General features: G+C 36.8%; 1 protein-coding gene across 1 annotated transcript in view; it reads left to right on the top strand.

Moving 5' to 3' along the window:
* The first annotated feature begins 9624 nt into the window (after positions 1-9624).
* The window catches only part of LOC129948424 (low-density lipoprotein receptor-related protein 2), a 384397-nt gene continuing 370013 nt past the window's right edge, over positions 9625-24008 (top strand). Inside the window, exon 1 of the mRNA XM_056059427.1 lies at positions 9625-10896. The gene's annotated coding sequence lies outside the window, so the exon portion shown is untranslated. The remainder of the gene's footprint in view (positions 10897-24008) is intronic.

Genomic DNA, 24008 nt, shown 5'->3' with positions numbered 1-24008 from the left:
TATGCGCGCATGCCCCAACAGAGGAGAAAGATGAAGACACCAAAGACATATTCTCCGAGCCCTTGGGCAAGACACATGAGCAGTGCCCTAACTATGACATTAAAATTATCTTAGGAGATTTTAATGCCAAGCTTGGAAGAGAAGACATCTTTGGTGGCACAATCGGGAGATAGAGCTTGCATGACACCACCTCCGACAACGGATTCAGGCTGATCGATTCCCCTGTGGGGCGAGATGTTCTGGTAGCTAGTACGCAGTTTACATCTCAATATCCACAATGGGACATGGAAATCTCCTGATCAATCAACCGTCAACCAGATTGACAACATTGCGAATGACGCACGACACTTCTCCAGTATCCAGGATATCAGAACATTCCGAGAGGCCAACATTGACTCGGACCACTACCTCGTTGTAGCCAAGGTACGGCTACGGATATCCCGATACAAGCCAAAACAAGGAAGTACTGTGAGAAGATTCGACGTTAGACGGCTACAATCACAAGAAACTACCATGTCCTTTTCTGATCGAGTCTCTAATAACCTCTTAAGGAGTCCTATGCTGCCTTAATAATAAGCATTGAAAACCAGTGGCAACATTGCCTTGCACCCATCAGAGACGCCGCCTCTATAGTTCTAGGTTTCATACGGCCACCACAGCGAAACCCCTGGTTTGATGACAAATGCCGGCAAGCGCACGCACAAAAGGACTAGAGCTGTTCTCGAGCTCTACGAGCAAAACAGGAGAGATTAACACCGGCTTCTAAGATGAAAAAAAAAGAGAGCATGAGAAGCGCGCGATCGAGGAGATAGAGGGATGTCACAACAGGAATGAGGTTCGTAAATTTTACCAAAAGGTAAAAAAACCTCCCAAAGGTACCAGCCACGAACCGAAGCCTGTAAAGACGATCAGCGGAACATCGTAGTGGAACCGCAGTTTATGTTGAGAATATTGAAAGACCACTTCTCCAAATTATATAAAGGCGATGACGAACCCAATTCCACTGTAAGGGAGATAGAACCACTCAACCTCGGCGACGCAGATCAACAATTCCGCCTACCCGACCTTGAGGAAGTGAAGATAGCTATATCTAAACTTAAGTCAAACAAAACTGCTGGAGCTGACGGCATCGCTGCCGAACTATTCAAAGCAGCAGTCGATGACTTGGAAGGGAGAATGCACCAACTCATCTGCAAAATATGGTCGGAAGAAAGCATGCCCGATGAGTGGAATCTCAGCATAGTGTGCCCGATACATAAGAAATTAGAACCTCTTAACTGCCCCAACTAAAAAGGCATCAGTCTCCTTAACATTGCATATAAGAGCCTCTGTGCCGTATTATGTGAACGTCTGAAGCTATTCGTCAACAACCTGGTAGGTTCTTATCAGTGTGGCTTCAGACCAGGAAAGTCCACTATCGACCAAATATTCACACTACGGCAGATCTTGGAAAAACCCTAGGAGCTTCAAATCGATACCCACCATCTCTTTATTGATTTTAAAGCCGCGTTTGATACCATCTATAGGGAAGAGCTCTACAGAGCAATGTCTAGTTTTGCATTTGATGTCAAAAAAGGTTTTAGACAAGGCGATGCCCTGTCATGCCACTTCTTCAACATCGATCTGGAAAGAATTGTGCAAAACTCAATCGTCAACACTAGAGGCACAATCTTCCAAAGGTCCATCCAATTACTCGGATACGCAGATGATATTGACATAATTGGAAGATCAAAGCGTGATGTCAGTGGAGCGTTTTTGAGCATTGCGACGGAAGCGAAGAAGATGTGTTTAGTTGTCAATGAGGGCAAGACCAAGTATATGCTGTCATCAAAAAAAGGACACTGAAAAACGACGTATTGGACAAAACGTCACCATATACAGCTATAACTTTGAGATAGTTAAGGACTTTGTCTACCTAGGCACCGCTATTAACACAGACAATGACACCAGCGCTGAAATCAAACGAAGAATAACTCTTGCAAATGGCTGCTTCTTTAGACCTAGAAGGCAATTGAGAAGTAAAGTCCTCTCTCGAGCATGTAAAATCACCAACTATAAGACACTCATCATCCTGGTTCTCATTTATGGCGCTGAGGCTTGTAAAAAAATATGAGAGCGTCTTAGGATGCTTCGAGAGAAAAATTATTTGGGTGATTTTTGGTCCCATACGCATAGATGGAGAATGGAGAAGAAGATATAACGACGAACTGTACGGGTTGTACAGTGACACTGACCTAGTTTGCAGAATTAAGGTACATCGGCTTAGATGTCTAGGTCATGTAAAGCGGAAGGACATCAACGCTCCAGACCGGAAGGTTTTCGAATCCTATCCGGAGGGACCGAGACTCAGGTGGCTCACCCAGGTGGGAGAGGACCCCAACCAACTTGGCGTGCGAAACTGGAGACAGTTAGCTAGGGACCGAGCTGGCTGGATACGCATGTTGGTTGAGGCCCAGGTCCACCCCGAACTGTAGCGCCGCCTTAAGTAATTAAGTAAGTTAGTTCAGTAAGATAAACCATCAGACCATCAATGGACCTATTGCCCCCAAAGCAGGTCATTAAGAACCCTTCGGACTTCGAGATATCTCTTAAGAACCAGCATTTTGATAATTTTGGAAAAAGGTCTTTGAAGCTCTTCTTAGTTTGGTTTTATTGAAAACGTCTATAAAGAATTTTGTTTCACTCAAAACTATAACTATACGTTTTGTAAGGACGAATAATGCAGACGCTTTTTTGATGCTTTCCTATTTCTTAAATGTAATCTACAAAACATATAGACTTGAAGATTTGTATCAGGTACATTGATGTATTGAATTCTAATTTCACTTATTCTTAAAATTAATCAGTTTTAATAATTTAATATTTTGAATAAGCAGATAACATTTTCGTTAAATATTTCAACTTACACTAGGAAAAATAAAAAATTCTTTTAATTCAATTTAAATAACATCGGGAATAATGCACAAATGGGTAAGTCAACAACTTATTGTGGTTTTGAAATAAAATTTTGATTAGCATCATTTTGCATTGTTCAGCGCACCTGCTTACAATATAAAATTTCTATATGGCTTTCAAAATAAATATTGCATTGTTTGATTATATAAAAAAAAACAACTAACTGATTCTCGCAAAACTAAATTGACGGTATAGAATCGTGACTAAAAGTAAATTATTATAAAATGTGATTTTAGAAAAATACAAAAAAAATATCCCCATTATTTGTTTATCGATAATTGTGAATCTTTGAAACGAAACACCACAAAACCATCAACCATATAATATTATAGCAGGTATATCGAAATTACTTTACCTGTGTGATTAAATGTAAAGATAAAACCAAAACGTCGATCAGGTGAGTGCAAAAATTGCATTTAGTTGGATTGTTCTTTTTTTTTAAATAGGAAATAATAAATTATTAAAAAGGTTAAACAAATGTTTCCGATAATTATTTTCTACTGTTAGCTTTTAATTATTAGTGCCAAGTCTTGACAAATGAATGCATAATGAAGTGAAACGTTTATTCTTTATAATTTAAACAATTATTACATTCTTATTATATTGAAAGAAAAGCAGTTTTTAAGGAACAATTGTTACGGAATTATGCTGATACAAAGCTGTATTGTGCTTTTAAGGATTATTAAACTTTTTTTACACTTCAAAAAGTACTAAGAAAGCATCGGCCTGAAAATAAAATTCATGTCATGTGCAACTTCTAAGTTGGAATAGAAATGAACACACAAATCTTAAAAAACGAAGACGCGAAACAGTTTATGATCTGGCATTTGAAGGATAAAGGGAATGGCTATTTTACGAGTACCTTCACCAAAATATAAAAATATAAATGTAGGCCTGTAAATGTACACGACAATGGGTGGACGTTATTGTTTTGAAAATCTTTATGCCATCAGCAAAAATGAGAAACTCACTTGAGTTCAATCATAACGCTACGTTGTTAATAAACAGGATGAACAGAGAAGGACCAAGATGGCTTCCCTGAGGAACACCAACAAAAAAAGGTTTAAAATACAACTTCTAAATTTTAATTAGTAAGATCTATTCTCAAAGTAAGATTTGATCAAAGCTAAGAAAAAGGATCGAATACCGAGAGATATAAAATTGAATAAAATAATTGCCTGGCTAAATTTATTTATTTATTTATTCATGTACGGATATATATAATTAAATATTTAAAGCTTTTTTACAAGATGCTTTCCCATTGGATTTTAAATTCACATCTGTTTGTAGAAAGATCAAGTTCATTACATGTAGTGTTGAAAAATTTTATGCATCTAGAAAATGGTTCGTTGCAACCATAATTACATCTATGTTTAGGATTATTAAAGAAATGGCAAAGGCGCAATCTTCTTCTGGCATTTGATACGGTATGAAAATACATGATGGACAAACAGTACACATTGAACAGAACGCCTTTTTTGTAACGAATCAAGTCGAATCAAAGCACATCTTGACGGATATGATGGAGTATCAATTCTCCATTTCAGTTGCCTAACAACAAATTTTTCAATACGAGTTATAACAATGGAAGTACAAGGACAATGGAAACAATTGAACAATACTCAAGGATCGGACGAACTAATAACATGTTCACTGATTTCAGAACATAAGGGTTAGAAAACTTGTTGCATTCTCGCTTGACGAAACCAAGCATTGAATTACATAATCTATATGTAACGAAAAAGACAACTTCGGATCAAAAATGACTCCAAGATCACGATTCTCAGATTTGCGATCAAGATTCTGGTTGAACATATGGTAGTTGTGGATCATTGAAACTAAAATAGGATGTGCCGTAAACGCATTACATTTTTTGATATTTAATGGAAGGATATTCCTATGACATCAATCAGATAAAACATTTTGAAGATTTTGCTGATCAATTCTAATTTTGATGCATTCAAGAGAGAGGAGATATAATTAACAAATATATTGAAAAGAAGTGGTCCCAGATGGCTACCTTGAGGAACTCCTGATGAAGCTTGTATGATATCAGAGAAGAATTTCCCCAATTGCACACATTGTATTCTCTTATATAGGTAGCTGGAAATCCATTTTAGAAGCAATCAATGAATGCCAAAAGTTAAGCTAGAAGATAACCAGGTTCTAATGAATCGACGTTATATTTACAATAAAGCATGAAGTTTTAATTCGGAATGTTGAACATAAACAGACTTAAAAAATGTTGAGAAAAGTTCACATGAACTCTGTAAATCAGAAGAAATACCAAATACCCTACATATTTCACGAACCAATGACGCTAGAGAATTGTAACGTGATACAAAACCAGTGTAATTGTCACTTTGAAAGTTTCATGAATAAGAAATGAATTCATCTCCAAAATACTAACTTACTTACTTAAGGTGGTGCTACAGTCCGGGATGGACCTGGGCCTCAACCAACATGCGTCTCCAGCCAGCTCGTTCCCTAGCTAGCTGTCCCCAGTTTCGCACGCCAAGTTGGTTGAGGTCCTCTCCCACCTGGGTGCGCCACCTGAGTCGCGGTCTTCCTCTACTGCGCAGTCCCTCGGGATTGAATTCGAAGACCTTCCGGGCTGGACCGTTGAAGTCCATTCGCTCTACATGACTAGCCATCTAAGCCGTTGGACTTTAATTCTACTAACTAGGTCAATGTCGCTGTACAACCCTTACAATTCGTCGTTATATCTTTTCCTCCATTCTCCATCTATGCGTACGGGACCGAAAATCACCCGAAGAATTTTTCTCTCAAAGCTTCCTAAGACGCTCTCATCTTTCTTTGACAGGGTCCAGGCCTCAGCGCTATAAATGAGAAACGGGATGACGAGTGTCTTATAGATGGTGATTTTAGATGCTCGAGAGAGGACTTTACTTCTCAATTGCACTCTAAGTCCAAAGAAGCAGCTATTTGCAAGAGTTATTCTTCGTTTGATTTCAGCGCTGGTGTCGTTGTCTGCATTAATAGCGGTGCCTAGGTAGACAAAGTCCTTAACTACCTCAAAGTTATAGCTGTCCATGGTGACATTTTGTCCAATACGTCGTCGTTCAGTGTCCTTTTTTGATGACAGCATATACTTGGTCTTGCCCTCATTGACCACTAAACCCATCTTCTTCGCTTCCATCGCAATGCTCAAAAACGCTCCACTGACATCACGGTCTTTCAATTATGTCAATATCATCTGCGTATCCGAGTAATTAGATGGACCTTTGGAAGATTGTGCCTCTAGTGTTGACGGTTGAGTTTTGCACAATTCTTTCCAGAACGATGTTGAAGAGGTCGCATGACAGTGCATCGCCTTGTCTAAAACCTTTTTTGACATCAAATGCATCGCTGAGATCTTTTCCGACCTTGATAGAGCAGCGTGCATTCTCCATCGTCATTCTGCACAAACGGATAAGTTTGACAGGGATGCCAAAACTAGACATTGCTCGGTAGAGCTCTTCGCTATAGATGCTCATATGCGGCTTTAAAATCGATACAGAGATGGTGGTCCTGGGTTTCTTTCCAAGATCTGCAGTAGTTTGAATATTTGGTCGATAGTGGAGTTTCCTGGTCTGAAGGACCTATCAGGTTGTTTACGAACGGCTTCAGACATTCACATAATACGGCACAGAAGATCTTATACGCAATGTTAAGGAGACTGATGCCTCTGTAGTTGGCACAGTTTAGAGGGTCTCCTTTCTCATGTATCGGGCACACTATGCTGAGATTCCACTCTTCGGGCATACTTTCTTACGACCATATTTTTCAGATGAGTTTGTGCATGCTCCTTACCAAGCCAACGCCAAGGTCGGGTAGGCGGAATTGTTAATCTGCGTCGCCGAGGTTGAGTGGTTCTATCTCCCTTATTCGTCCTCTGGTCCTCTTGTTCAGCGCCCGTTGTTTCGCTGCGTAAGCTTGCCGGCATTCGTCGTCAAACCAAGGGTTTCGCTGTGGTGGCCGTGTAAAACTTAGCACTTCAGAGGCGGCATCTCTAATTGCTCCAAGGCAATGTTGCCACTGGTTTTCAATGCTTAAGCATTAAGGCAGCATAATATTCCTTGAGAGGTTATTAGGGACTCGATCGGAAAAGGACATGGCAGTCTCTTGCGATTGTTGCCGTCTACGTCGAATCTTCTCACAGTACTTCCTTGTTTTGGCTTGGATCCGGATATCCGTAGCCGTACCTTGGCTACAACGAGGTAATGGTCCTATACAATGTTGGCCCCTCGTAATGTTCGGATATCCTTTATACTAGAGAAGTGTCGTGCGTCGATGGCAATGTGGTCAATCTAGTTGACGGTTGATTGATCAGGAGATTTCCATGTCCCCTTGTGGATATTGAGATGTGTGAACTGCGAACTGGCTACCACAACGTCTCGCCCCCAGCAAAACGATCAGCCTCCGTTGTCGGAGGTGGTGTCGTGCAGGCTGTATCTCCCTATTATGCCACCAAAGATGTCTTCTCTTCTTAGCTTGGAATTTAGATCTCCTAAGACAATATTTATGTCATAGCCAGGGCACTGTTCATATATGTATCTTGACCAAGAGCTCGAAGAATATGTCTTTGGTGTCTTCATCTTTCTCCTGTGTTGTGGCATGCGCGTATATTACGCTTATGTTGGCTAATTTACCCTCGATGGGGATTGTCGTAAACTGTTTAAACTCAAGACTTTTTGCCTGAGTCTAGTTCCAACAAAAAACCCACACCCAAATAGACGTTGTCTTTGTTTGCGGTAGGGTAGCAGTCGCCGTAGTATCGCAGTCTTTTCGTATAACTGCATGGACGGGGAGCTGGATAAACCGCTCCTTACAGGCCTCGGCTCCGAATATATCGCAGAAGCCTTATAAGGTGTTCACTAAGTAGTTCAACCTTACTGGAACTGTAGACGCCACCGTTGATTCCATCTCGAGAATTCGTCCGCTGCCGCCTGGATAAGCAGAAGTGCCTTAGTGGAAACACCTCTTCCCCCATCTGTCGTTTGTTGCCCCCAACAAATGTCCACTAGGATCAGAACCCAATCTCCAGTTGAGGTACTAGGCCCCCGATGTTCACCGCGGAGAGGTGAGAGTAGGAGTTGGTAGACAGAAGACGCTTGTGTCCTCGTGAATGCACATGTCTACCATTTGAACATTACCCAATATAATCTAGTACAATATTTTATCAATATTATAATAATACTGATAAAATGCTTATTATTATAAAGGCTTATTAAATATTATAATCTATGTCTTAGGCTAAGTATATTTTTATATTTTGTTTATATAAGAACACATTTTAAAATCTAGGTAACGTCAAGTTTTTGCTGAACATAAAGATTCCATTAAGCTTTGCAAATTATTTAATTTTGATACATTTCTACTAAATTTCATTACTTCTGCCACTCGTCATCGTTGTCTCTTTCAACAGTAAAATTATCATTTCTTCTGATTTTCAATTTATGGTGAAATTGTATATAAAACTAGTTTAAGTTATCTCAAAATATCTTTATAAGCTTTAAAAAAAAAGTTCTCCCCATATAAAAATCAACTCATCAAATGAAAGAAGCAGTGAACTATAAAAGCAAAGTGTTATCCTTTACAGTCTTCTGTTAATTTAACAGAAACTCAAAAAAAAACATTCCTCTAACTTGCAATATAAAAATTGAAAAAATTAAGAGAAAATCAAGCATAAGTCTTTATTAACTACTCACTATCTATATTTATAGATACAAAATACAAGAACTCAACAGGTGTGGTGAATTCATAAACCTACCTTATCTTTTAAAGCCAACATAATTCCTCAAATTCTTTTAATTACATATAATGTGAATATTGTTAGGCAATAAATTCAAAAAATCTGCAAACTTTAAGTAAGTTTCTATTTAATAAAATTTTAATAAAAACAACTAAACATTAATAAGCATAATTTGAATTTCTTTTCTCACCATCATTTACCATCAACTTTATGCGACTCTCTTAAATTTAATTCGCCCAAGATTATATTTTTTCTCTTAATCTTGAATTCGCCATAAACTACTTCCCTGTGTACTAAAAAATAAATAAATAAAATAACCATCAACTGTTTTTGAAAAACAAACCAAACAAACCGGCAAAAATATTTGTATCTTAACATAGATATTGTATCTTCACTCAGATGAAATAAGATTTACCAAGAGAAAACCAAAAGAATAAATAATATAAGAATATAAACATAAGAAAATTAATAAATTAATAGCTAGGTACCTAATGAAAGAATAAATAATACAAAAAAAAAAAAGAATACAAGAAAACCAAAAAGAATCAAGTAAAAAAAAACTTTCGCCACGTCTTCTCTCACCATTCACTTGTAGTTTAGTGCTTACTAAGAAAATTTTCATTTTGTATATGAAATAAACTATAAACTAGGTATAAGGCCGACTGCGACCAAAACCTGATTTTCGTCTCAGAAAAGCCTCCACCAGCAGACCACTTAACCCAAAGTCCGTCCGTTCCGTCTTTACGTCCCTCGTCGTTATTGTCATCGTCACTAGCCCCAATCTTTATCCATTCCTTCGTATAGTTCGTAAGTAAGTTAAGTAAAGTAACGTACAATACGTACCTTGCTCTGCTCTAAGCTACTCCTCAGCTCAAACTCAGATTCAGATTCACGACGAATTTATTTAGTTTTTAGCACACAGCCAGTTCAGTAGCCATAGCCATAGCCATCCATAGCCGTGTTGTATATTCTCGTATTTTCGTTTTCGTATATCCAAAAGATACTTCTTCCATCATCATATCTCAGTTGTCGTTGTCGTATTCGTATTCGTTGTAGTCGTCAAATAGATATTCAAGTCCGGGGTTCAATTGAACCGAATGTACAAGTTTACCTCAGTCGCTCTTGGAGCGTTGTCGTGGACGGTATTTGTGATTTTTTAAATGTAAGATACAATTAATATATCAGACATTTTTTTCTACTAAAAATTTCGGAGTGTGTGAACTACTCTTAACGAGATCCTAATTCAAACACGATACATTTGTTAAAATCTAAACAAATTTAAAAAACAAACGAGTTTTGAATAAAATATCAAAATATTTACTCGTTTTCTCCTTTTTTTTAAAAGTTTTTTAATCTTGTGTTTGCCCCCAACCAACCAACTACCGGATTTATATATTGGAAGAGAAAGTTTTTCTTCTCTATGGCCAAATGCATATTACCAACATATATATATAGTGACGGTTTTTTTTTATATATATGAATATCTTTTTTATTTAAATCTAATTTATGAAATTTAAATTTACAAAAAATACGAAGTTTTTAATTCGGGAATCGAGTAAAATAATAAAACTCTCCAAGGTGTTCTTCGGAGCTCCGTTTGGATGACACGGACGACATCATCGCAAGAATTCTAAGACCCAAGCTGGATTATAAAATTATTGTAAAAATATACAAGTGAAAAAAAGAAGATATTAAGATACGAAAAAACTTCGACCCTGTTTTCTCCTCTACCACAGAATTTATAAATTATTATAATTTTGCTGACGACTCGATTAAAAGTTAAAATAAAAAGTTAAGCCACAAAAATTGTTTTAAGTTCGACGAAAAAAAAAGAAAAAAAAAATTCTTTAAGAATAATTTCTAGAAATTTTAATAACAAGTTCTTGATAAATTTCGGTGTGGATAAAACCAGAATTGAATGAAAGAAGGAAAAATAAATAAATAAAAATAAAAAAGAAGAAAAAGAATAAAGAAGAGAAATTATATTAACAAGTGTCAGTGTGCGTGTTTTGATTGAATTGAAAGAAACCTTAAAAAAAAATAGATAAAGATACAAATTTACCTTAACTTTGATATTTTATGGATATCTGCTTAAACAAAAAAAAAACTATCTAAGAAAAAAACAGGATATTAACACTGAAGATATATTTTTTTTTTACTTTAAATTTGGATAACTTTGTCTTAAGGTAAGTTTCTTAAAGTTTCTTATAAATATCTATCTATGTTTAAAAACTAGCAAAAAGCAGGTGAAAATGTATTTAAGTTTGGTCGTCGTCAGGTGTCGGGAATTCAGAATTAAAACATATATTAACTTTCTGCGGAAAACCTATACAGTCACAAAAAAGTGTGCGGCGAATTAAGTGTGCTTGTGTAGTGTATCTAAGTATCTATGAGTAGTGTAGTTGCATTATTCGATTTAATTATGTTTTCTTTTCTTGCATAGAAAAGACCCAAACAGGTAATTTCTGTGCGGTGTATCTTTTTCTACCTGTAGTGTTGGTCGGGTACCTGTATCTTTACCTGTACCTATGTATACCTACAGGTGTAATTTCCTGCTAGCTGGGTTGAGTACCTAGATAGTTGTAGTATGAGTTTTTATTACTATTTTTATAAATATTATTATTTTCATTAAAATAGAAAAATTCCTCTCCGCATCTTTTCTTTTATAAGGTGCAACGCAGACAGCAGCGCAGCGACTGACATGTCCTTAGCGTATATGCATGCATATTCATTTGAAATTAAATTGTTAATTATACAAGAAGTACGAAGTATCTAGTGGAAGTTTCAAGTTAGCTGCCAGTGGAAGGCAAGATTTTTTAAAGAATATCTTTTGTACATGTTTTGTATTTGTATCTATCTGTTGTTATAGATAGATACAAATATGAGATATCATATATGGAATGCATTTTGCTGCGTATAGATAGTATAATGTATCTATCTATCTACACGTATCTATGGCTGAAACCCCAGTACCTAACCTACCTATTTTGTGCAAATGTTTCGTTTGTCTTTTTGGTCGTTTTGATCCTATAAAACTGAATGAACTTCGTGGTGAAACCATGTGTGTAGGTTTAGTGCTTTTGTGCTGCTGTTGCTCTGTTGCTTTGTGGCAAAATTTATATTGTAGGTTGTTGTGATGCCGGTGGATGTTTTGGTTCCTGTCTGCTTGATAAAAGATAGATAGATAGATACTTTGCTTCCATCACTGAGAATCACGTGTGGGAGTAGGGTTTATATATGTATGAATATACCTAACAGCGTTATATGTAAATCTACATATAATTTTCGGATGTGTGTTTAATTTGTGGAATTATTGTGTTTTTGATTCTGTTTGTCCTGGCCTGGACAGACATGGTCGGCCTTTTGATTTTCGCATTTTGGGCGGATTTTAATTAAATCCGGTTGTGTACATAATTGTTAGTCGTTCAGAGAGCTCTGACAATTTGAATTAAATCCGAGAGTTAAAGGTTCTCTAAATATGATTAAAATTGTGGTTTAAGTTTGGGTGGTGTTTTGATATTTTTGGGAAAATGTGTGTTATTTTTTTTTTCTTTGGAATGGAAACTTGTTGAATTTGATTTTTAGTCCTGCGGTTTGAATTGAGTTGTCTTCCTCTAATCACATGTTTGCTTTTATGTATATTCATAATAAAAATTAATTTAGCTGATTGTCAGGTTAAAAGGTTAACAGCTGAATTTTGTAAAATTCAACGTCGAAAATTGAAGAGAGAAGAAATTCTGTAATGTGTAGTTTGTAAGTGCCACTCTGTAGTTCATTTCCAACTTATTTCTTTACTTTTATTTTTAAGTCTTGCACCTAAATTCGTCCATTTTCTTAAATTTAAGAACGTTTTTTTCTCTCAATTTAAGATTTTTTTGACTTCTTTTCCAAAATATTTTCAAAAGGTTGACACAAAATAGTCCTTTTTTAGAATTTGTCTTCTAGCATCAGCTCCAATTTGCGAATAGGAGACTGAAAATGAGATCAATGACGGAAATTGCGCCAGAAATTTTATTTTATTAGATTTTGTTTTATTTTTTATTTTTTTGCAAACTTTCTCATTTTTGGGCTTATTGCAAAAACAAATTTTGAAGCGTTTTTCCCATTTATAGAAATATCAACAAAAAGTTTTTTTTTTTGGGAAATTGATACGTTTTGAAAAAAGAGGCTGGGATGCGATCCACACTGATAACTTCCCATCCTGTCTGTCGATTCGTCTTGCTTAAAAGTTTGTCTATATGTACTCGTATCAATTTTTACCAAATTTGCGTACTTTTTTTTGTAGATTTATTTTTTTATGAAAAAAGGGACTGTTGGATTTTTATATAAAAATTACTGAATATTGCAAACAATATTTTCTGTGAAATATAATAAGTTTGCAGCCAATATTTTTAATTTTTAAAAAGATATTTGAGTCGAAAGTAAATTTTTACCAAGTTTTAGTATTGTTTTTTTCTATGTAGTTTTGTTTTTTGTAAGAAAACTGTCAATTCGATTTTTCTCAACATTTTTCAGAATATTGAAAACAATATTTCTTATAAGATAAAATAAGTTTGAAGCCTAAAATTCAAGTTTTAGAAAAGATATTTGAATCGATATTCAATTTTTACCAACTTTGAAAAATGTTTTTTTTTTAGATATTTATTTTTTATAAAAAAAAACTGTTAATTCGATTTTTATCAGATTTCAAAAACATTATTCTTCGTTGCACAAAATTGTTTTCGAGATGAAATCATATTTCAGTCGTAAAATTTTGGAGGTGACAATTTTTTTTTCAGTTTTTTTTATTTATATAAAAAACCGTTAAATGGATTTTTTTAATATACTTCTTTGATATCAAGTTACAATTTATTGTATACAATTTAATTCAAGTCTCTAGAGTTTGTGGTTCGTAAGATATTTAGGGTTAACCAAAATGTTCACCTTTTTTTCAAACTGCTATGGTAAAAAAACCACCCACGCAATTTTCTTGAGAGCCCTTTCTGAATCTTTCTGCCTTATTATCGGTATAACCAAATTTATTTGAAATCGATATCTCTTCTGGTTCTTAAGCTATGGACGAAAAAAACTGACGTACGAACGTACGTACACACGAACCTACAGACATTTCTCTAAAAAAAATTAATTTCGACACTATGGACCTTGAAACGTCGAGAAATGTCAAAATTTTCAATCTGACAAATCGGACTCATTACAATAACTTCCTATGGGAAGTTTAAAAACATTTTTAAGCGGTGCTCAAAAATGCTTGATGGTTAGGTCTGATCCCCCAATAACTAAAATTCCGCCCTTCACTATATTACGAATTAGTCGTTGTTTGGTTTAAGGTTGTTAGTGAAACGAATTTGTGCGTAAGGATCTTAGACAGTCATTGTACAATGCATAATCACAAACCGTGTTGAATTTCATGCTTCGAAAATCAATGCTGTTTCCTGTCGTTAAAGCGAAACCCATGAGCGGCACTTGCATCCAGGAAATTAATCAACAAATCACCTCTTATGGAATGATCGCATATTCGATATTGCCAAAAAAGCTCTTAGGTGCTTAGGATTTCTCGCATATTTGTGCCCCTTAAACAAGTTTAAGTATTTTTGGCAGGATCTAAAAAGAGTTTTGAAAATGATGAATGAAACAATTAAGCCACTCGAACACCGCAATGTTTCATGCCTTTCGTTGTTTTACCAATATTTTTATAAACAGTGTTCTGTCGAATGAGCCAGCTGCATTCCTACTTAAACAAATGAACCGTAATACTCGTCCTTCTAGGAATGCACATTAGTTTAACCTTGAACTCAATTTCGGACGTACTGTGAAGTATAGAGATTGTTTTTTAACCGCACATCGAGAATGTGGAATGTTTTACTCAGCTCTTGTTTGCCCATCAATTTGATATTCAAAACTTTAAGACCAATGTGCACCGGTATCTCCTCTTTATCCCTTCCCTATTTTCCTAAAGATCGCACTGTTTTTAAACTTTAAACATGTTAAAGGTATTAATAACCCCTTAAGTGCCCGCTTATAATAAAAAAAGTCAGTAACATTATATTAGAAAGGTAACCAAAATAAAGCTCCAAGACTTAACAGTAAATTTATAAAACATATTGTAAACAAAATAATATGAAACAGTCTCAAAAATGTTCTCATGAAAAGTCAGAGTTTTTTCTCCTCTTATAAGGTATCGAAATATACCAAAGATAAAAGAAATGTTTCTCTATTTATATTTTACCTTTTATATTTTCCTATGTATGTATTTACTTCCTTTTTCAGTCGCATAAATGTCTTCCTTAGTTCAACACACATGCATAAGTTAACCTTATACACATTTCAAGAAATTCAATGTTTAAATTATCTTTTATTGTCAATGTCCTAAAGGTCACAAACTCTTAAAAAAGCTATGACTACATCTACATTATTGGACTGGGATTCTCTTCAATTGACAGATTTCTTATCAACAAGGATTTAAAAAAATTTAACCTATTTTTAAGGACTAAACATTTGCAGAGGTAGCAACTTTCTTAATATTTAGCAATTTTATCTGGCTACTCGAAAGTTTTAAACCTTTCTTTCCGTTTTGCTTACTAGTAAATTACTGATTTCCTTTTATTAAAAACAGGCTTTCGAACAAGTCTAAATAGTGACAGTTCGTTAAAACAAACACAACGAACAGACCTATTAATTGGAATTGCTATCTGTAGACAGGACCATATCATTCACTGCCTTTATAAGATTATATGTCGATAGGTATGACCAATGACCATGTGTTCTGTTAGGAAGTTTACATAAAAAAATCAGCCTAAAGAATTTTTCTCAACAAAAGGTTTAGAGTATTACGGTCTTGGGTTTTTAACCTCTATCATCCAGCCCTTCGAAGAGATTTTCTTAACTTAAAACAAAACAATCGTAGCTCACGAATAATACACTAAAAGACCCAAATGAATTCTTTTAAGAAAAGTTGGAAAGGAATGTTGTCTAGGATAATAACAGATGCCATAAGAATTTAGCATATAGCTCAAAGTTAAAGAAGCTATTCCGTGAATTTAATGAACGTTAAAACATCCTTTAAGCTTAAGAAGTTCAAAAACTACTTTACAAATTTACTAAATGATTTAAAAACGTGTGTGACAGTCTTTATGTATTAAATTTAATAAATTTTGATTACGTTTATATTTGAAATTAAGGTTAGCAACCTTCGTTAGAGATTTTTAGGCGGAAACATTTTTTTAAAACATCATAAGTTTTTTTTGTTAAAAGAAATTACATAGAAACCTTTCTCTTAAAGCTTTAAAAAGACATTTTGTTAAAGTTTTTCAAAAAAAAATGTGGTGGGCCTCAGAAATTGACTCGATCAGGAAAGAATGCAGGAAACTTTTCAACTAGGCCAAAGCCGCAAGACTACCCTCTCATTGGGAATCTTACAAAGAATCTACAAGTAGGCACTAAGGATTTCTAAGCGATCTTCTTGGCGATCCTTCTGTGGCACGAAAGAAGCAACTTCTGAAGCCTCTAGGTTATGCAAAATTCTTTCAACTAATCCAACTATGCCAAGCTGCTTGAAAAATGCAGACGGCTCCTGGAAAAATTCAAGTACTGAATCGCTGAACTTACTATTGGACACTAACTTTCCTGGTAATTCTCTTACCAAAACTTGCAACAATTATATTACGTTCAAGTTCAAATACAACATAGCCACAAGGTCTGATCACAAGGGATAAGCTACAATGGGCTCCCAACAGCTTCAAACCACTTAAATCTGCAGGACCAGATGGAATAATATCAGCCGAGTTACAAAAGACTTCTGACATAATTGCAGCAATCCTTGAGGCAATTTTTACCAGCTGTCTTTACCTGGTCTATGTTGCCTCGGCATGGAGAGAAGTTAAAGTTATTTTTATACCTAAAGCAGGTAAATGCTGCCAAGTAAATCTTAAAGATCTACGACCTATAAGTCTATCATTATTCCTTCTTAAGACCTTGCAAAGATTGATTGATATCCATTTAAGGGCACGTATCGATACAAGACTTCTGTCTTCGTCTCAACATGCCTACTGTAAAGGTAAATCGGTGGAAACAGCGTTACACACTTTAGAACGCACCATCAAATATTCCCTTCATCATAAAGAGTTCACTATGGTTGCTTTCCTTGACATCGAAGGTGCTTTTAACAAAGTGGACACATCTGCAATCACATCTGCACTGACATCTTTATATGTAGAGAGTTCGGTTCGGGAGTTAATTCATTTAATGCTTACGAGCAGAATAATTAATTTAAAGCTCGGCAAATCTTCTAGTAGACGATTCGTTAGTAGAGGGGCACCGCAAGGTGGTGTTCTATCCTTTCTCCTCTGGAACCTTGTGGTGAATGATATCCTAGCTAGTCTGGAATCGGAGGGTTTCAGAGTGATAGCCTATGCGGAAGACGTTGCTATAGCAGTTTCAGGAAAGCATCTTAACATTCTAAAAGAACTCTTGTAAAATGCCTTGGACAGGCTAATACTTTGGGCTGATCGGTGTGGACTGGGTGTTAACCCACACAAAACCGATCTGGTCTTATTTTCGAGGAGATACAAAATTCCATTTGTCAACCCTCCCTATATTAAAGGAATCCAATTCTTGTCTTAGCTAAAAAACTAAATTGGAAACGCAACGTACGGAAAAGAGTCAAAAAAACTACTGTAGCTCTCTTTTCTTGCAAAAAAGCTATTGGTAATAAATGGGGTTTACAGCCCAGAATCACGCATTGGCTATACACATCGGTAATCAGACCGATTTTAACATACGGTGTGGCAGTATGGTGGAATGCTTTAGAGAAAGGTATAAACAGGGATAAGCTAAATAAAGTCCAACGTTCAGCTTGCCTATGTATAAGGGGATCGCTTCGCACGACCCCGTACATCTCTCGACATATTAAGCTGCAAGCTTTGCTATTCGCCTCAAAGCTTCGTCGCAGTGGATTAACAACAACATTGTCCACTCCGTAATTCGAAGGTATTTACGAGTAGAATCAATTCCAAAGCACACAGTCTACACCATCCCCCAACTGCAATTCGACAGTAACTTACAGATTTCTATACCTACCAGATCTTTTTGGGAGGATAGGACATTCTTGGAGAATGAGTCAATCCATTTTTACACAGATGGGTCAAAAACAAAAGAAGGGGTTGGTGGAGGTGTGTACTCTGAACTACAGAAATTAAGTCTCTCATTCCGCCTCCCCAATCATTGTAGCGTGTTCCAGGCGGAACTTTTGGCGATTAAAGAAGTCTAGTATTGGCTCAAAGAAAACGTGATATCAACATCTGATATCCGTATTTTCTCAGATAGCCATGCCGCAAGGATGGTTGGAGATTCCAGGGTGGGTTTAAAAATATCAAAGCAGTTCTAGAGATTCCATCCAAGTCAGGTGTTTAATAATCAGTGAAGGATCTGCAATATTAAGAGAGGTCTGTAGATTCCAAGGAAGGTCTTAAAACATCAATGGAAGTTTCTAGATTACAAGGTGCGTTTTAAAATAACAATTCAGGTCTTGAAATTCAAGCGAGGTCTGGAGATTCCAAAACATGTATTAAAATATAAGAGGAGGTCTGTAGATTCCAAAGGAGGTCTGCAGATTACAAGAAAGGTTTTAAAATACCAAGTCAGGTCCTGAAATTTCGGAAAACGTGATATCAACATATGATATCCGTATTTTCTCTGATAGCCAGGCTGCTATTAAATTTCTGGAATCTGTCTCTACAAGGTAACTGTAAGGCAGATGAACTCGCCAGGAACGGTACAGTACAGCCCATCCTACCACGTTTGGCAAGTGCTGGCATTCTAATCGGTACTTGTAACTGCTGCTAATTCAAGACGCTGTGAGGATGGCAATCACCATTTGGAACAACATCACCACGTGTGAAGTCACATCAAAACATCAGGTCAACATTGGATTTAAAACGTTCAAGGTGCTTGCTCTCTCTAAGCAGATCGAATATAAGCTCGATAATAGGTGTCATAACCGGACACTGTCTAATAGGAAAGTACGCCACGAGACTCGGCGTATTCTCAAATGACTTTTGCAGAAGCTGTATGGACTAGGAAGAGGAAGAAACGGTTTTTCATCTTCTCTGCACATGCCCTGCTCTAGCTCGAAAACGCAAGAATCACCTATTAGAATTCTTCTTTAACGATCTAAACGATCTAAATCATATCGGTTTAATCAGCCTCTCACGTTTCGTAAGGGACTCAAGCTGGTTCTATTGAGCTTAGGAGGAAGCCTCAAGATTCATGTGGTATCACAAATGCATGGACCATTAAACTGGCCTAAGTTTGATGATATCCTTTTTTTATTTGGGTCATGTATCAATTCTTTACCTGTCTTTGCCACCGTTCTGCTTTTTCCAGGAACTTACTACTTCTTCAGTACTAATTTTTGTCTTTTTCTTAAAGTTTTTAATTTTCCTCTATTTTGTATGGAAAAGATTGTCCATGACGAGACTTATAAGACTTATTTAAAACTCATTTTCAACTGTAGAAATTACTTTTTAACATTTCTACAAAATATATAGCGTAATGTTTGACCTATCTTTGCTTTATTTTATGTTAGTATATATTCCAAAATAAAAACCATTCTAGCGCGCAAACATTAACCACACAAAAAGGAAACATTTCGAAATTTTAATTTACAATCTATTTTTTATGAAACAAACACCATCAGGCAGGATATTATTATGCCACTGTGAATATTACACTAAATTACATTTAACGGCCTTTCTGTTTATAGTCTACCATCACTACACCCCGTGTGCCACGTCTCGTCGTGGTGTGTTGTTAAAAGCTATTTTTTGAATCAATAATTCAACATGCTCAATTAAATACTATTTACTCTCATACACTATGTTGATTTATTAATTTAAATTCAAAGAAGGGAAACAATTTTTAAAGAAAAAAAAAGAACAAACAAACTATCTTCAAAGGTTACCCAAGTTTATGAAATTTGATACTAGAACGCGATATTGTTAAAACAAAACCATCTGTAAATTCCTTTGTGCGAAAATATTTATATGTACTCGTATAGCTTAGAAGATACTTCAGAACTTCCATTTCACTGCATAACCCAACAATTTATATAAAACAAATCTCTTAAATCACCAAAATATTTCAAATTTTATTATAAAAGATCAAAAAGGTCACAATATACAAACACAAACACACACACACACACACAAAATTCATAAATCCTTAAAACTTAGCACTTTAATATTATTTCCTTTAAAAATGCCCTTCATAAAAAAACGAAAATATAATATCCATCATCGGTGTCTTTTTCTTCGTCTAATCCAGATTAATGAATATGTTTTTAGATATTTTCGAAAATAAAGAAAACAGGTAAAAAAAAAATACAAAAATAATTGTTGGAATTTTTTAGACTTACGTTACATTTCTGAAAACTCATATTTTGGTCACAATTACCCTTTCTAATATTTAAAATATTGGAAAGGGTATTCTTAAAGGAATTCCAAAGGTTTTTGAAAAATATTTTCTTAATGAATTTCAAGGCTAAAGAATATAATTATTCAATTCCAATAATTGTTGTGTTGTATTTTCTTTTGAAATAAATTGACCAGTCGAATTCAGAAATTACGGATTAATAAAGATTTCGGCCTAAAGAGGGCGCTTGCTTACTTACTTACTTACTTAAGGTGGCGCTACAGTCCTAGGCGGATCTGGGCCTCAACCAACCTCGGGATTGGATTCGAAGACCTTCCGGGCTGAAGCGTTGATGTCCATTCGCTCTACATGACCTAGCCATCTAAGCCGTTGGATTTTAATTCTGCTAACTAGGTCAGTGTCGCTGTACAGCCCGTACAGTTCGTCGTTATATCTTCTCCTCCATTCTCCATCTATGCGTACGGGACCAAAAATCACCCGAAGAATTTTTCTTTCGAAACATCCTAAGACCCTCTCATCTTTCTTTGACAGGGTCCAGGCGTCAGCGCCATAAATGAGAACCGGGATGATGAGTGTCTTATAGATGGTGATTTTAGATGCTCGAGAGAGGACTTTACTTCTCAATTGCCTTCAAGTCCAAAGAAGCACCGATTTGCAAGATTTATTCTCCGTTTGATTTCAGCGCTGGTGTCGTTGTCTGTGCTAATAGCGGTGCCTAGTCCAAATCTACCTCAAAGTTATAGACGTCATTGTTCAGTGTCCTTTTTTGATGACAGCATATACTTGGTCTTGTCCTCACTGACCACTAAACTCATCTTCTTAGATTCCGTCGCAATGCTCAAAAACGCTCCACTGACATCACGCTTTGATCGCTTTGATCTTCCAATTATGTTAATAACATCTGCTTGGATGGACCTTTGGAAGATTGTGCTTCTAGTGTCGACGGTTGAGTTTTGCACAATTCTTTCCAGAACGATGTTGAAGAAGTCGGATGACAGTGCGTCGCCTTGTCTAAAACCTTTTTTGACATCAAATGCATCGGTAAGATCTTTCCCTTGATAGAGCAGCGTGCATTCTCCATCGCCATTCTGCACAAACGGAGAAGTTTGACAGGGATGCCAAAACTAGACATTGCTCGGTAGAGCTCTTCCCTATAGATGCTCTCATACGCGGCTTCAAAATCGATAAAGAGATGGTGGGTATCGATTTGAAGTTCCTGGGGTTTTTCCAAGATCTGCCGTAGTGTGAATATTTGGTCGATAGTGGACTTTCCTGGTCTGAAGCCTCACTGATAAGGACCAATCACGTTGTTGACGAACAGCTTCAGACGTTCACATAATACGGCAGAGAGTATCTTTAATGCAATGTTGAGGAGACTGATGCCTCTGTAGTTGACGCAATTTAGAGGGTCTCGTTTCTTATGTATCGGGCACACTATGCTGAGATTCCACTCATCAGGCTCTTCCGACCATGTTTTGCAGACGAGTTGGTGCATGCTCCATACCAAGTCATCGCCTGCTGCTTTGAATAGTTCGGCAGTGATGCCGCCAGTTCCAGCAGATTTCTTTGACTTAAGTTTAGATATAGATATCTTCACTTCGTCAAGGTGGGGTAGGCTGAGTTGTTGATCTGCGTCGCCGAGGTTGAGTGGTTCTATCTCCCTTACAGCGGAATTTGGTTCGTCATCGCCGTTATATAATTTGGAGAAGTGATCTTTCCATATTCTCAGAATCGACTGGGATTCTACTACGATGTTCCCCTGATCGTCTTTACAGACATCGGTTTGTGGCTGGTAATCTTGGGAGGTTTTTTTACCTTTTGGTAAAATTTACGAACCTCATTCTGTTGTGACATCCTTCTCACATGCTCTCTTTTTTTCCATCTAAGAAGCCAGTGTTCCTCTCCTCTCTTCTGCTCGTAGAGCTCGGGAGCAGCTTTGGTCCTCCTGTGCAGCTCCGTTTTGTATGCCTGTTGTTTCACTGCGTGCGCTTGCGCGCATTCGTTGTCAAACCATTGGTTTGTAAAACCTAACACTTCAAAGGCGGCATCTCTGATGGCTTCAAGCCAATGTTGCCACTGGTTTTCAATGCTTAATGCAATCAGCATAGGACTCCTTAACAGGTTATTAGAGACTCGATCGGAAAAGGACATGGCAGTCTCATGCGAATGTAGCCGTCTAACGTCGAATCATCTCACAGTACTTCCCTGTTTTGGCTTGGATCAGAATATCCGTAGCCGTACCTTGCCTACAACGAGGTAGTGGTCCGAGTTAATGTTGGCCTCTCGGAATGTTCGGATATCCTGTATACTGGAGAAGTGTCTTGCGTCGATGGCAATGTGGTCAATCTGGTTGACGGTTGATTGTTCAGGAGATTTCCATGTCCCCTTGTGGATATTGAGATGTGTGAATTGCGTACTAGCTACCAGAACGTTTTGCCCCGCAGCGAAATCGATCAGCCTGAATCCGTTGTCGGAGGTGGTGCGTGTAGCCTGTATCTCCAGATTATGCCACCAAAGATGTCTTTTCTTCCTAGCTTGGCATTTAAATCTCCTAAGACAATTTGTATTTCATAGCCAGGGCACTGCTCATATGTTTTGTCCAAGAGCTCAAAGAATATTTTTTTGGTGTCTTCATCTTTCTCCTCTGTTGGGGCATTCGCGCATATTAGGCTTATGTTGGCGATTTTAGCCTTGATGCGGGTTGTTGAAACTCAAGTCTTTTTGCCTGAGTCTAGTTCCAACAACAAATCCACACCCAAATAGACGCTGTCTTTGTTTGCGGTAGCAATTGCCGTAGTATATATCGCAGTCTTTTAGTTTGCGTTTGCCCGGTCCATCCCATTGCACTTCTTGTATGGCCTTGCAGCAGCTTAGGGCTTCCACTAGTTGTTCGGCTGCACGTGGCCTGTTAAGGGACCTAACATTCTACGTACAGATCCGAAGTTCGTTGTCCTTATTTTGTTTGCGTGGGTTATCAACAGTGATTCCGTCCGATCATTATCAACAATCATCGGATGTATGAGGGCCGTGCAGAAAATTACCGTAACTCTAGGGTCATACCGACTGCTGTAAAACTGCCGTTTCTTCAGAGCGAAGGTTCCTGTGGCCCTGGTCGGAGCCAACTCTTGCACGTTTACCTCGTGGCCCTAGCCAATGGAGTCCGGAACAAAATTGTCTCCGACTTCTGGACATTTAGTTTCAGTTTCCAGTCGCCGCAATATTGCTGAATCTTGCCGAAATCACGCTGCAAGACAATTCTTATAACCTCAACCTTTCGGCCGTTCTGTTGGAAATTAAATCGTTGGCGTACATAAATGCCTGTGTAAGACTATCGCTGGTGTAAACGCTGAAGAGAATCTCCTCCCTGTTGAAGACCATTTTTAATAAAGAATGTTGTGGTAGAAGTTACATTGCCACTTAAATAAATGGTTTGCTCATGCCAAGCCTGCTCAGTTTTAGGTAAAGACCCTCTAACCATACTGTGTCAAGGGCCTTTTCCAAGTATCCAGAATAGAACCTGTGCAGTGTAGTTTTGATTTATTCCATTGGATATCAGAAACGAGCTTAGAAGCATCATGAATTGAGTCATAACCAGTTCAACGCACTAACCATGCATGCCACGGATACTACCACGACTGGCTACAATAAGTACTCCTATTTGTCAAAGTTGATTTTTAAGAATTGACAATTATATTCCTTAATTTCCTCTAATACAATTTCCACATTTAATCGTCAACTCTTCAAGTAGTTTTTTCTTTCAATTTCAAGCAACATTTTGAAAAGAACATAAAATCAAGAAATTTAATTTTCAGTTTAAATTTAATATTTTTTTTGGCTTACCAATGGCTTATTTAAAATACATACATTTTAT

The sequence above is a fragment of the Eupeodes corollae genome, chromosome 2, assembly GCF_945859685.1.
Source record: "Eupeodes corollae chromosome 2, idEupCoro1.1, whole genome shotgun sequence".
In the NCBI taxonomy this organism is placed as follows: domain Eukaryota; kingdom Metazoa; phylum Arthropoda; class Insecta; order Diptera; family Syrphidae; genus Eupeodes; species Eupeodes corollae.
This window is presented reverse-complemented; position numbering and strand designations above follow the sequence as displayed.